The sequence below is a fragment of the Felis catus genome, chromosome B1 (genome assembly GCF_018350175.1).
Source record: "Felis catus isolate Fca126 chromosome B1, F.catus_Fca126_mat1.0, whole genome shotgun sequence".
Classification (NCBI taxonomy): domain Eukaryota; kingdom Metazoa; phylum Chordata; class Mammalia; order Carnivora; family Felidae; genus Felis; species Felis catus.
In genome coordinates, this window is record NC_058371.1 from 143,971,595 (window position 1) to 143,987,062 (window position 15,468).

Sequence of the window (15,468 nt, forward strand, 5' to 3'; positions counted from 1 at the left end):
GTCTTTTAAGTTTTCGGTCTGCTGATGAATGCTTGTATTTTGTATACAGTTGGGTTTTTTACTAGCTGGAATAGTTTCTTTTTTTTTTTTTTTTGTCTTTAGATTTTATTTATTTTGTTTTTAACTAATCTCTAGGAGCGTCTGGGTGGCTCAGTCGCTTGAGTGTCTGACTTTGGCTCAGGTCACGATCTCACGGTTTGTAAGTTCAAGCCCCACATCAGGCTCTCTGCTGGTAGAATGGAACCCGCGTCAGTCCTCTGTTCCCTTCTCTGTCTATCCCTTCTCCTCTCGTGCTCTCTTTCTCAAAAATAAATAAACATTTTTAAAATATTTAAAATAAATAAATACATGAAATAATCTCTACACCCAACGTGGGGCTCAGACTTAACAACCCCGAGGTCAAGAGTCACATGCTCCACCGACTGAGCCAGACAGGCACCCCACTACTTGGAATAATTTTATGGCCTGGTTACAAGAAGAGACTTGAGTATTTTACTAGAGTGAAACAAATTTGCTTTTAAAGGTACCATATGCTTTTCCCGCTCCTGGATATGACTATTTAAGACAGAGACTCAGGCCATGGTTTCTCTGTACTATCAAACCATACTTGACCCAAGAGGAGAATGGAGAATGAAAGGATGGAAGGTGGTAGACCTAGGCTAATGTCTATTTATAACTTTATGTAGCATTGTATTTCAGTCCCCAGATACTGAAGGTCTATCTCCGTTTCGTAACAGGAATCAGACCTATATACCCTCTATGCCAGAAACTGTGCCAGGCACTGTCACTAACTCTCCCAACAACCCTAAAGTTGGCTGTTGATCCATGAAGAAATTAAAGGTCAAAGAAGTGAACTAACCTGACCAGTGTCAAAAAACTAGTTAGTGAAGGGGCACCTGACTGGCTCAGTCGAAGAAGCATGTGACTCTTGATCTCCGGGTTGTGAGTTCAAGCCCCACATTGGGTGTAAAGATTACTTTAAAAAAAACAAAAACAATAATCAGTGAGGAAAATAGGATTTCATCCCTTTTTTCCTACTCCTATGTTTTGGTTTTTTTTTAATTTTTTTTTTCAACGTTTATTTATTTTTGGGACAGAGAGAGACAGAGCATGAACGGGGGAGGGGCAGAGAGAGAGGGAGACACAGAATCGGAAACAGGCTCCAGGCTCTGAGCCATCAGCCAGAGCCCGACACGGGGCTCGAACTCACGGACCGCGAGATCGTGACCTGGCTGAAGTCGGACGCTTAACTGACTGCGCCACCCAGGCGCCCCTCCTACTCCTATGTTTAAGTGGAGAATTGTTCCCCTGCTTTGGCTTCTCCCAGTACGACTTCCCTTCTCTCCCACACAAGGAAGTCTGGCTCAGGGACACTGGTTGACACCAAGTTAATCCATTGGAGACTGATTAACGACCCACCAGAATACTATTTCACAAAGGGAGATATGCCTTTTCAATTAATAGGTTATCTGCTGACCAGGGCCCCTCCTCTAGGTTTAGAGTGCTTGGTGAGCATTCAGTCCAAGAGGAGAGAATTGGATGACCTCAAGGCATCTCATATCCAGACAATAAAGCACACTTTGTAGCCAATTAGTGACAAGAATATTTGTGGCTGCCAAACATAATCTACCCTGAGCAGTAAGAGATCAACACTGGTGAAATTTTGCCCCTTTTGAAAATCATCATTTTCTGGACTCCAGGCAACTCAGGGCAGATGACTCCTCTTTTTATTGACATTATCTTTAGTTGTTGTACTTCCCAGGATTACTGTATCTCTTAGATCACTCAGCCTGAGGTGATTTTAGCTGTCATCGTAACTTCAGAAGCATTGGATAGAGAATCCATTAGAATTTACAAACCATTATTCAGATGGTTTACTTTTGTAATCCCATAAACCTAATTCTTTGGGTTGATTTTTTTTTAAGGTTATTTATTTATTTTTGGAATCTCTATACCCAATGAGAGGCTTGAACCCACGACCTTGAGATCAAGAGCCCCACTCTTTTCCAACTGAGCTGGCCAGGCACCCCTCTTTGGGTTGATTTTTGATGAGGTTTTTGTCTCTACATTCTGAAGAAGTGACATGCTTCAGGTTTGCAGCCTTTATTCTCCCAATCTCTGGTAGCATTTAGAATCTCCTCTGCTTGAAGACTAATAGATATGATCAAAACCAGTTAGGTAGCTAACACCCACACATATAGCAGGAAGTCATGTCGTTACATTTTATACTTAACAAATGGGCAAGCCACGCAAATGCGTTATGCACTTTTCTGGATATGTGAGGTATTTTAACACAATGATCAAATGGAGAGGAAGACTATCTCTTTAGACCTTAACCTGTCCCAGGTTTACAAAGATAATGGATGGAAAGATTTCAGGGGAAATTAACATTTGATTCTTTCTTCAGGCCATAATAGCCTTTCTCCTTTTCTGCTCTAAAAGGAATAGATTCATCCTACTCTGGGGAGCAGGTTTCTCTTTGCATCAAAAAGCTTTGCAAGGGAGCCAGCTGCACCAAGAGAACCCTGAAATTTCTGTGTAACATGTTTTCAATCAGGAAGGCTTGCTCCAAGGCTGCGGAGGTTCATAGAAGTAGGATGAGGTATAGTGTCAGGAACCCTGGGGGATTCTGGGGTCTCTTTCTAAATTGGCCACTTTTGCCCTTGTGCAGCTTGCCTACTCTGTGGATTGCTTGTGGAACTGAAATGAATTGTGTTTGAAAGTGTTTTGAAAACTGTAAAATGCTACGCAAATGTAAGTTTTACTTCCAAGCAAATCAACGAGAAGTCGGTGAAGAAAGAATCAGTTGAGAGCAATGGATGCATATGCTATTTTAAGCACCAAACATTAAGTGCCCATGTTTATTGAGCATTTACCCATGTGCCAGGCACGGCACCCATTTAATTAGCCCATCTAATCTTCACAGTGCTCTAATAAGGTAAATAAATATTATTGTTCCCATTTTACAGATGAGAAACCCTGAAGCACAGAAAAGTGAAGCATCCTGCCTAAAGTAATATAAGTAGGTAATATACCTAATAAGTGATGAGGTGAAGTGAGCACACAAATCCAGGCAGCCTGATTGCAAAGCCCAGACCACGTTGCTGGCAGCATGATCCTTACCGAATTGGTAGCCAGTCCAAGACATTTGGTATGCCAGTCTCAAAAGGTTAAGTGTTATGTAAGTGTTGGAAGGCTAAAATCGTGATGAGTAACAATACTTTCCAAGAAAAACAAGTATCCTTTCAGGATTTGGATTTGACCCCTAATGCCTAGTCTTTGTATTTTGGGGTCCTACGTAAACCCTACCTCTGTGGGGATGTGTAGCCTTTAAACATGCATGAAAAGTCATCCCTTACACACCTACTTCATCAGCAAAATGGTGATAATGGGGTTGGTTGGTCTTTTAAGATCCAGTTAGGTTGAAAATGGTCAAATAAGAAGGTTCAAAGGAAAAGCACGGTAAATTAAAATGACAGACAAGTATTTTATGCTGAAGTGTAATAAAAACAGGAATCAGTTACTCTAATTCTAGTAATTTTACTTTTTTTAGAAATTCACCTGCTAATAATGATTGGATCTGATTCTCTTTCCTTTCCTTCTTTTTTTTTAAAGATTATATTTTAAAATAATCTGTGCACCCAACGTGGAGCCCAAATTTGTAATCCTGAGATCAAGAATCTCAGGCTCAACCTACCGCGCCAGCCAGTTGTCCCCTGCTTTTTTTTTTTTTTTTTTTTTTGGATAGGAAAAAATGTATCAGAGTCATCCCATAGGTCTGGCAGCATCTTTTCTTCACCAACGTCAATTGATAGATTTTTGTCTGATTTGTCTGATTTCTTCTTTTTATTTTTTAGAGAGAATGAGAGAGAGCATGAGTGGGGGAGGGGCAGAGGGAGGAAGAGAGAGAGAGAGAGAGAGAAAGAATCTCAAGCAGGCCTCACACTCAGTGCAGAGCCTGACACAGGGCTAAATCCCACAACCTTGGGATGATGACCTGAGCCGAAATCAAGAGATGGGAGGCTCAACAGACTTGAGTCACCCAAGTGCCCCTAATTTCTTCTTTATTCATTTCTTTTGTTTTACCATCTACATCTTTTGTTATACCACCTGTATTTCTGGTCAGATGATGTAAATTTTTTATGGATATGTTATGAGAAGGAAGGGAGGGCTGAGAGGATGAAAAGTTAATACCATCCCGTAGGTACTAAGGCAATGCCTTCACTGTTTACCAATGTTTTTTTATTGTGAAATTAACATATGACTATAGAAGAGTAGGAGGTACAGAAAAACATTAAGCTGACCAAAAGCATGAAACATGTTCCTACTTAATAGCAAATTGAGTACCATATTTTTTATTTAAGATTGCATCACAAATGTTTGGCTTAAGATTGAAACATAAATATGTAACATAAAAATACATTTTTGAGTACTGAAACTTACAGTTTAGACATAGATTTGTCAGGATATGTGAATTATTTAACCATTCACTTCTGGATATTTAAGATGCCTCTTTTTTCTTAATTTATTTTTTAAATTTATTTTTAAGATGCCTCCAGTTTTTAAATGATGAAAACAAATAATATCACAATGATATTTTTCAAGATTTTATTTTTAAGTAATCTCTACCTACACACAGTGTAGGTCTTGAACTCATAACCTCGACATCAAGAGTTGCGTGCATCACCAACTGAGCCAGCCAGGTGCCCCCACTATGAACTTCTTGGTGCATATCCTAAGAGGGATAAATACATAGAAATGGAATTATTGGCTTAAAAAGTGCAAACATTTTAAAGGTTTTGATACGTCTTGCCAAATTGCTTTTTTTAAAGGTTGAATTAATATTTACTTGCAACAAAAATATACAAAGGGGCTTGGTTTTGCGTCTTAGGTGTTTTCACTTACAAATATTTACACTTATTTATGATTTGCCATTGTTTTATTTTAACAGCTCTTTATATGTGCTTAACACTATGTACTTTTTTTCTATAAATTGGACATCCTTTGCATTTTTGTTGATTAGGTTTTCATGTTGATTTCTTACCAAGTTTGTTAGTCCTTTGACTCAAATTTGTGACAGAAGTGTGCAGGTACGAAGCTTGTATTTATTTTGGTTATATTCTCATAATTTTCTTTATAATTGATTCTATTGCCTCTAAGCTTAAAAAGTCATTCCTCACCTATGTAATCACTGGAAAACAAAACATGAAGCAGACCCATGTACTAATATAAAAGGATGCCTAAGTTATACTATCAAGATAAAAAGTAGTGTCCTGCAAAACAGTGTTTAATTATGATCCCATTTCTCTCCATCTTTCTCTCCCTCTATTTTTCTTTAAAGATTTTTTTTAAGGGGGCACCTGGGTGGCTCAGCTGGTCGAGTGTCCGACTTCGGCTCAGGTCATGATTTCCTGGTTAGTGAGTTCAAGCCCCACATCAGGCTCTCTGCTGTCAGCACAGAGCCTGCCTCTCTTTCTGCCCCTCCCCCGTGCGCGTGTGTGCACACACGCTCTCTCAAAAATAAATGAAAACATTTTTTTAAAAAGGCAAAAACACCACAAATACTAGGAGTCCAGGAGAAAGACTGTTGTGTCCTCCCTCTGCTCTCAAATGGTCACTTAGTCAATTCATGGAAGCTCTTACGGGGGCACTTTTATTCAGCCAGTGCCAGGTGCTGGATTAGAGAGGCAAACATGAGTTCTTCCCCCATGGAACTTACAGGGTGCATGTATACAAGAGGGGAAATATCAGATATTGAATTATAAATTGAAATATTCAGTGTTGTGAAGAAGTGCAAAATGCTGTTCAGTATCCCTGTGCAGTATCACTTAACAGTACCCTCTACTGTCATTTTCTCCCTACTGCCTTTCTGTCTCCCTTTTTTCTGTGTCTCTCTCCCTTTTTCTATTTTTCTTTCCTCTTCTTGTTCTCTGTCTTCTTTCCCTCTCTTCCTCGCTTCCTCTCTCCCAGTTCCCTGAAGACACTATGTTTCAATTATTTTTGCCTCATTCTGAGCCTAGCGCTCTGCTTGATACATTGACAATCAATGGTGGCTGCTGAACGAATGAATCCCAGGAGTCTTAAAGGGTGGACTCCTGCAGGACAACCTGTAGATTACCATTGTATTTCTATTTATTAAAAAAAAATAAATCTAGAGAATCTAGGAACTATAGAATATATAAAGTATACAAAATAACAATAGAACACAGCTGAGATAAACTTGTAGACTGTTTAAGCGGGTGTTAGGTTAATTGAAATTCTAAGGATAGTTTGTGTAAGGGAAAATCCTACCTAAGTCACCTTTAGGATGCTTAAGTGAGTTATTTCAGTAAGAGTACTTTGGGAGAAATCAGTAGATGCAATTTACTTTGCTTTTTCACAGATGTTTTTTTGTTTTTAAGTAGGCTTCCCGCCCAGTGCGGAGCCCAACAGAGGGCTTGAACTCATGACCTTGAGATCAAGGCCTGAGCTGAGATCAAGAGTCAGATACTTAACCAAGTGAGCCACCCAGGCACCCCTTTCACAAGCTTGATAAAGGTTCGAATCCAAGGTCCACCCTGTGATAGGATATATGGCTGATGTGTCAAAGGAAGAGTAGAGTGTGTAAGGGAAAAGGGGCAAGAAAAGAGGCAGAAGTAACATAAGGACTAAATCAGGTAGACCTTGTAGGCCAGACAGGACGTGAAATTTTATTGGGTTGCCTTTGGAAGGAAAATTTTGAAAATGTCATCTGATTGACAGCTATAAAGGATCTGGTTGTTGTGCCTGTGAGACTAGACTGTAGTAGGGTAAGAATGGAAGCACCAAGACCAAGTTGGAAGGCTGTTTCAGTAGGCAGTAGTGGCCTGGACTATAATAGCAGTAATAGGGATGAGAAGTGTTTAATCCAGATTAAATATTGAAGGTAGAGGGAATAAGTTTATTGATGATTGGCTGTGTGGTGTGAGAGAGTCAAGGGTGACAAACAGTTTTGGTCGGAGCCACTGAATGAATGCAATTCATACTGGTCTCCCTGCCTTATAGTCTATTCAGGGAGGGGGTGTTTCATGGAGGTTGTATTTAAAGGGCAGGGACATTAGGAGGCTACTGCAGTCATTCTGGAAAGATGAAAGGGCCTGAACCCAAGCAGAGGCTAGAAGTATGGAGAGGCATTCAAAGGGCACAGACTTGAGAGATCCTTAGAAGTTAAAATCACCATTTAGAAAACAGTTTAGGGTTTTTTACTAAAATTAAAGATAGCTGAATATTTACCCTAGAGCAGGGGGTGCCTGGGGCCTGTTTTTGGATAGCCCTAGAGCTCAGCATGTTTCTTACATATTTAAAGGATTAAAAAAGGGGGTGGGGTGGGATATGTAACAGACCATTTTTGGCCCCCAAAACTTAAAATATTTACTATCTGGCCCTTTACAGTGTAAGTTTCCCAGCCCGTGCTTTAGTTCAGTGGTTTTTATTTTTATTTATTTATTTTTTTTTTAAAGTATACAGTCTATTAGTTTTTTTTTAATGTTTATTTATTTTGAGAGACAGAAAATGAGCAGGGGAAGAGCAAAGAGAAAGACACACAATCCGAAACAGGCTCCAGGCTCTGAGATGTCAGCACAGAGCCCGACGCTGGGGCTCGAACTCCCAAACCGTGAGATCATGACCTGAGCCGAAGCCGGACACTCAGCCGACTGAGCCACCCAGGCGTCCCAGTTCAGTGGTTTTTAAAGTGTGGTTACCACACAGCAACAGCATCATCTGGGAGCTTGTTAGAAATGTAAATTCTCAGGCCTCAACACAAACTTGTTGAATCAAAAATCCTGGGCTTGGGGGCTCAGCAATCTTTGTTTTAACAAGCTCTCCAGGTGATTCTGATGTATGTTAATTTTTGAGAACCATTCCCCTAGGGAAACCTTTGTACCTGTGCATCAGGATACATTATCTTGAAGAGTAATAGTGGTTATGCATAAGAACCCCAAACTGGAAACAATCAAAATGTCAATCAGCAGTACAGGAGATAAGTGTAAATCATGGCAGTTAATACAGTGAGCGTATTCCATAGCTTGTGATTAAGGGCTTGGAGTGTGATGGCAGACTGTGTTTGAATCCCAGCTCCAACAGTAGCTGTGTGACCTTAATTTGATCTCTCTAAACTTCAGCTTCCTCATTTGTAAAATGGGCATAAAAATAATAACTACTCTATAGGGTTATTGTTACACCTAAACAATTACAAAAAGGAATTTGAAGAGTGCTTGGTACAGAAGTATTAGATTTAAAGGGTAATCTGCATGTAACATATTATGCTTTAAAGGAACAAAAAAAAAAGTAAAAGTTCATTTCACAAAAGTTACAATCTGCTCAAATATTTTTCATGTAACAAAATGATTAGGCAAACTAAGGTAAAAACAATGTAGTTTTTGGAGATTCAGATGTTGGCACTGCCTCAGGAAACCTCAGTTTGCACATGTGGAAAATACTTTAAAATTGCTCTTAAAGGATTAAGAAAACTAATGAAAGGTCTATGCCCGCTTACGTTTGGTACATGGGCGCGTAATAAATGTATTCTTTCCTTTTCTATTTGCCATTTCATTTCTTTTGCCATTTTCTCAGCTCTTCCTTCCAAAATTCTTCTGCTGTCTCCATAGTCTTTGAGAAACATTGCCAGAACCAAGGTGCAAAGTGGCTTCCTTGACTATAAGGAGATTTGGCTTTCCCCATGAATCAAGGTCACTAGAGTCAGTGTCTAGTGTTGGCCCAGCTACGCCCTGGGGCCAAGTCTGGGCCTAGATCTAGGACAGGGCTGTAATCCTGCTATCTCCTGAGATTTCAGCCTTTTTAGAGGCCTTAGTATGTAACACCCTTATTATGTATTTAGCAACACCTAAATACATAACAGGCACACAAAGAAATAGATTATTTTCCACTCTGTGCAGGCCACAGCATATTTTTCTATATCCCTGGGCCTAACACCTAGTAGGCCCCAGAACGTATTTTGGTTGGGTTGTTAGGCTGAATTTGACCTTCTCGGTGGAGTTTTAAATCTCCATTTCCTAGGATGGGTTAATAATGTAGGTGAATTTAGGGTACAAATAGCTGAAACCACTGGCTGCATTTTGTTTGCCTAGAGCAGCAACCTGCAGACACCTAGTTAAAAGAGAAAATTACTAAATCCCTTCTCTTTTAACATTAATAATCAAAAGGGACTAGAAATATCGGTCTCCAAAAAACGGCGCAAAAGACACAGCGCAGCAGCCAACCGGGTTCGTGTTCGGGTGCGATTCAGAAGGGCGGCGAGGCCAGAGCCTTAGGGCAGTAGAAAGGCAGCCTCCTTGTGACGTCAAATCAGCGGACTCTCGCCCCGGCTTCAGGCCGGTTCCGGTTCCCCGGCTTTCTGGGCGCGAGAGTACGTGAGCGCGGCGGCGTTCTGCGCGTGCTCCGCAGAGAAACGCGAGAAGGTTGGGTCCTGCTCGCGAAGGAGATGCGTGATTGGCTGAAGTCGTGCTGGGGGGTTCCCCAGCCCTTTCGGCAGGGGTAAAACAATAAGAGGGGGCGGTGGCAAAGGGGGCGGGACGTCCGTGTTCCTTGTCGCTCGCCGCAGCGCCTGGCGCCCGGGAAGAGGTGGTTGTAAGGGAAGCGAGCTCGCGACTCTCCGGCTTCCGAGGCTTCAGGTTTATCGGAGGGAGGGGGTGGCGAGCGAGAAGAAGCCACTGCAGCCGGTCCTCGGCGACTCTCCTGTTGACCTCCGCGCGACGTACCCGCCGCCGCTGTTGGTTGGAGGTGTGTACGGGGGCCGGGAAGGGAGGTTGGTGTGGTGGTCGGAAGGGGACATTCCCTTGGCTGGCCGCGGCTCGAGGCAACCGTCCTGTGCGTGAGCCCCAGTGTCGGAGGTGTCGGGGCAGAGAGAGACATTGTTCTTGCAGGCTGCCTACGCTGCTGTGTGTGCGTGGAAGAAGCCGAGCCTGTCCTCGCAGGTGAGGGATAGGAGGCCGCGTGAGAAGGGAGGTGACTGGCGTGCGTTGTGTGGACGGAGGGCTCCGCGGGCACAGGTGGGGCCCGGATTTGTTGGAGATGAGGTGGCGAGCTGGGAAAGGGGACGCAGCAGCTCCCAAAGGCGCGCTGGTGGAGGCTCAATTCGGGACGTGGAGGAGTGGGCTTTCTGGAGAGGATGTTTTAGGGTGGGGAGCCCACCAGCCTTGTCTTCGAGTCGTTTGCGTCTCTTATTCCCGGTTTCAGGGGAGCGGGGAGGCCGTCGCCGCCCCGCCCGTGGGGGAGGGGAAAAGAGGCTGTGTCGGCGGAGGCAGAAGCGACGCAGATGCGAAAGTAGCGGCCTGCGGGCACCATTTCTGTGCACCGAAACAGAATCCGGGTTTGAAAGCAGCCGCCGCTTTGCTTACCCAGTATCTAGTGTTCCGCGGTCCTTGACTCTCCCCTCACCCCGCACCTTGGGTTTATCCCCAACGTGTTCAGAAACCCGGTTTATATATCTATATATGTAACGTGCACCTTCTTCCTACTCTTTTTATGCAGACAATCCTTTATTGATCCAGGAGTAGAAAAGGTGTTTGAGTGCTTTGAGGAATGGGTTTCTTCCTCTTCCCCCACTTTTGGGCGGGGGGCGGGAAGGATAGTCTAGGAGAGAAACAAGCTTCGCTATATTGTGTTGATTTTTGTTAGTTGAATCTGATTGAATTTTATCTGCGTCTTTAAAAGCGGATTTCTTAAGATGGCTCTGTGCCGATTTGGAGCGAATATAGATTTGCATCTACAGTTTTCCGCATAGATCAATTCCCCCCCCCCCCAACGCATACCTAATTTCTTAACAGATTTTTTTTTTTCCGACGGTAGGTGCTTTTGCTCCCTTTTAAAAAACAACAAAACTCGTGCACGGAAGCTGGAACGATAGTAAAGTTGACCCCCCTCCCCCCAATATAATTGTTATGGTTTCAAATTGGGTTAAAATACTGGTTTTTAGGTTCAAGGCTCCACACACCGTGTTAGTCCTCCAAATGTGAGCATTTCTTGTACCTGGATCTCTGAACCATAAACCGCAATTAGGGAACCCTGTATGTTAGAGGGAAAGAAGATGGGAATTCCTTGTCTAGCTCCATATTTGGCAGTTAATATAGCCTTAGACATGTGAACAAAGTTTCTAAGTAAACATTTAGCCCTTTTAGTATCCAATGTTATTTTGATGTCCAAAATTCTTGGTCTTAAAAGATAGATGGTATGATTAGTTTGAATTTAGAACTGGATTATGTGTAGTTTCTTTGGTGACAGTACCTCCTGCTTTCTTAAATTTTTAGGATTAGTCATGTGTGTCCCTGTGTTATAACAGTCTCTAGAGGCTGTTTAATTCTGAAAGGCTATTGGGATTGTAGGGAGGATAAGGACCTCAAATGGATTGCTTATTAAGAACTGTTATGGTTCAGGTTTTTTAATATTTGGGGTTGAAATATTAGTGGTGAAGAAGTGTTAAGAGTGAAGAGAATCAGAATACTTGTGGGGTTCTTAGGGATCAGAAGTAGAAAAAAGAAGAAAATAAGTCTTAATTTGGTAGCCTAAATGAGTGTTCAGTAGTAGCTGAGCAGCCAATTCTTGAGTTTCAGTAATATTGGCACTGTTGGTAGCAGGAAATAATTGCCCATATTTTACTTATGAGAAATCAAAAATGAAAATTTTGATAGCAGTTGTTGAAAATCTGTAAATAACTAATTGTGTGTTTAGATTCTTAACAGTTTCCTTATTGTGAAGAATTATTCCTATTGATTCCCCGTTATCAGAATCGAAGATTCCTGGGGCGCCTGAGTGGCCCAGTTGGTTAAACATCCAACTCTTTGATTTCTGCTCAGGTCATGACAACAGGAGCCTGCTTGGGATTCTCTCTCCCTCTCTCTCACTGCCTCTCCCCCCTCAAACACACACTCTCTCAAAATAAACAAACATTAAAAAAAGTTTTTAAAAAAATACAAACTTTTTTTAAGGATTGAAAGTTCATTCTTAGGTGTCTTTAAGACTTTTCCCCCACATTTTACACTGAGTTGATATGGAGGCAGGGAATGACCCCCCCCCCCTTTATTTTAAATTGTTTTTTAATGTTTATTTGTTTTTGAGAGAGAGAGAGACAGACAGAGGATCCGAAACAGGCTCCAGTCTCTGAGCTGTCAGCACAGAGCCCGATGTGGGCCTCGAACTCAGGACTTGTGAGATCATGACCTGAGCCAAAGTCAGATGCTTAACCAACTGAGCCACCCAGGCACCCCACGAGTGATCCCTTCTAAAGGCTGGGTTTGATAGGTACAACTTGAGGGTTGCTTCTGAATTTAAATTCAGTAGAATTTCATCAGCAAACATGGCTTGGTTACATTACTCTGCAGTGATGGACACTTGATTAAGAGCTGCTAAGACAAATTGATTCTTCGCCCAGAACTCTGGACTGGCTTCAGAAGGAGTAGAATCCGTTTCTTGATGGCTGTGCCTCAGCTTATTCACATCTTTTAATTTCTAGGTATTTTACCTTATTTTGGTACAGCATTGTGGGTATTTTGGGATGACTCCTGGGTTTTTTGTCTTTTGTTACTGTCTTCTGTTTCTTAGCTCCTTCCAACGGTACCAAATAAGCTAACAGTTTGACTTAAAAATATTTTTTTTATATTTTTGCATTTGTAGCTGTTCTTTTTCATTTAGCTGTTCTTTTTCATTTACCGTTTTTTTTGTTGTTGTTGTTGTTTTGTTTCTGCTTTTGATTTTTGAGGGGAGAGGTACAGAGAGAATCCCAAGAGGACTCTGCTCTCTGCTCTGTCTGATGCCGGGCTTGATCTCACCAATCTGTGAGAATCATGACTGGAGCTGAAACCAAGAGTCAGATGCTTAACCGACTGAGCCACCCAGGCACCCCCCCCCCCGCCTTTTTTTAAAATTTGTTTTTAGTGTTTATTATTTTTGAGAGAGAGAGACAATGCGTGAGTGGGGGAGGTGCAGAGACAGCATAATACTTGGTCACTTTCAAGAGTTTCTGAACTTTAAGTTTTGCCTCCTTACTTTTGGGGTCTGAGGACAGGCTGAATCTACAACTACCTTTTATTTATTTCTGCCACTGGTACTTGATCTTGTTTGTGATGCTTTCATTTTATGGTCTGCTACAACAAATTGAAGGTTTCTGCTCTAAAGAGGTGTTCATTGTTGGGGCGACTGACTGGCTCAGTCAGTAGAACTTGCCACTCTTTCAATTTTTTTTTTAAGTTTATTTATTTTTGAGAGAGAGAGAGAGAGAGAGAGCATGAGTTGGGGAAGGAGAGAGAAATCCCAAGCAGGCTCCCCACTGTCAGAGCAGAGCCCGGTGCAGGTTTCGAACTCATGAACAGTGAGATCATGAGATCGATCATGACCTGAGCCCAATCAAGAGTCGGATGCCTAACTGAGCCACCCAGGCACCCCTAGAACATGCCACTCTTGATTTTAGGGTTGTGAGTTCCAGCCCCCCGTTGGATGTAGAGATTACTTAAAAATTAAAAAAAAAATCTTAAAAAAAAAGGAGATTCATTGCTGTTTTGGTAAAGTCACCTGGAGTTTCAGAAGTTCCAGTTTTAATATGTGATTAAGTGTTGAGAATGGGAATAGTCCATGGCTCAGTGACAAAGGGGTTAGGCCTGACTACTGGGGAAAGGTAGTTCAGTACCCAGTAGAGATTAGCTATGTTCTAGCATAGACATAGCCTTTGGTAGCATAGTTTCTTTCTGGTAAAGAATTGCATCCTGGTACTAGAGATCTTATTACTTTTATAGGAATCAAGATACAGTACGTATAACTTTACAGTAGGCTGAAAAAATATTTTTGGTAGGTTAAAAAAATTTTTGTAATTGTCATTTTCTTTGAGTTTCCTGATTATTTATTTTTTAAATAAGATGACATAGCTCAACTTCTTAGCAGTTTTCATTTGCGTTATTTTTTTCTCCAAGCATTGAAATAGCCACCAAATGTGACATGGAATTCCATGTCTGTAATTTGCAGTGAGTGAAATCTCCCCTCCAGAACTTGGGCAGTTACCACTTTTTATAAATTGTGGTCAGGACACTCCGGGCTCCTCAAAGAGTGAAGTTTTGATTGTGTGTTTTGATGTTTATATACTGTGGTGGTTGCTGGCAGGTGTTTGAAGCTAATAGTTAGATGTTATGATTATATGTAGATCTATCACCGTGTGGATAATGGAGACGTTGCTTTAATAAGAATGGAGATGCCATTTCAGAGATCCCTGAGATTAAAGAGAACTGTTGGAATACAAAATTATTTTGTTTGGGGCCTTTTTTTTTTTTTTTTTTTTTTTTTTTTTTATGTATTTTAAGAAAGAATTGTGAGTGGGGAAAGAGCAGAAAGAAAGAGAGAGAATCCCAAGCGGGACTCCATCCTAGCCCTATAAACCATGAGATTGAGACCTGAGGCTAAATCAAGAGTCAGACACTTAAAGGACTGAGCCATACAGTGTCTCCCTTGTCTTTTCTATTGTAATCTGCTCTGATAACTATTTTGCTATAGTAGATCTGAAAAATTAATTTCATTTTCTTGTCCAGGTGCATGCATAGCCTTTACATTGTTGAATCAGGCCTTGTAAGTTTTGAATTGTGTTCAGTGTGTTTTCTTTGGTGGTTTTATTGTCTTTGAAAGTATTTTAATGACTGCACATAAATTGATGTTTTTTATATTATAGTTGGGGTTCAGTTTATTCTATCAGGTAAGCATAGCAAATGTTTTATAAATCACCTTTTGGAAACCTTGATGTTAGAGGGTGCTGCTTAGGATCCTAGGCAGTAAGTTCTTTACTAGTCTTTCAGTATGTAGCTACTCTATTTTATTTTATTTTATTTTTTTAAGTTTTAATGTTTATTTTTGAGAGAGACAGAACGAGCGGGGAAGGGGACAGAGAGACACAGAATCCAAAGCGGTCTCCAGGCTCCAAACTTACAGCACAGAGCCGGACGCAGGGCTTGAACTCATGAATCCTGGGATCATGACCCGAGCCACCCAGGCACCCCTGGTTGCTCAATTTTAATTCCAACATGGTATTAGTCTGTTTCTTCCATCTCCATCTACTGAAGCCTATCTTCAATTAGTTGGTGATATTTAAGCACACTTTAAACTTCATAAATTGTCACTAATATAGGCATAATGTCAGAGATTGCCTTTTTGTTTTACTAGTAGTGATAAGTGTATTCACACACTTTTGGCCTTTATTCTAGAGCCGTGTTTTCTTTTTTCTTTATTTTTTTTCTTAAGCTTATTTTTTTAGTACTCTCTACACCCAGTGTGGGGCTCAAACTTATGACCCCAAGATTAAGATGTTGCTTGCTCTGCTGACTGAGCCAGCAAGGCACCCCTAGAGTCTTATTTTGTAACCAGTAACATGTATCTGTTAGAAAGTTATCAGAAACTAAGTGAAAATTTTAATGTCTTAATTTAATGTCTTACTAGTGGTGTTAAGAATGGGTATGTAGC

General features: G+C 41.3%; 1 protein-coding gene across 5 annotated transcripts in view; it reads left to right on the plus strand.

Annotated features, from left to right (window-relative positions):
- The window catches only part of G3BP2 (G3BP stress granule assembly factor 2), a 79,459-nt gene that overhangs the window by 35,709 nt on the left and 28,282 nt on the right, over positions 1–15,468 (plus strand). For 2 of the 5 annotated variants that reach the window (XM_003985278.6, XM_003985279.6), the window contains exon 1: positions 9,626–9,759. The exons of 1 other annotated variant lie outside the window; for it this stretch is intronic. The gene's annotated coding sequence lies outside the window, so the exon portion shown is untranslated. Of the gene's footprint in view, positions 1–9,489; positions 9,514–9,625; positions 9,760–9,819; positions 9,954–15,468 lie in introns of those variants that run through there. 2 more of the 5 variants (XM_023253042.2, XM_006931056.5) reach the window with 2 other exon arrangements.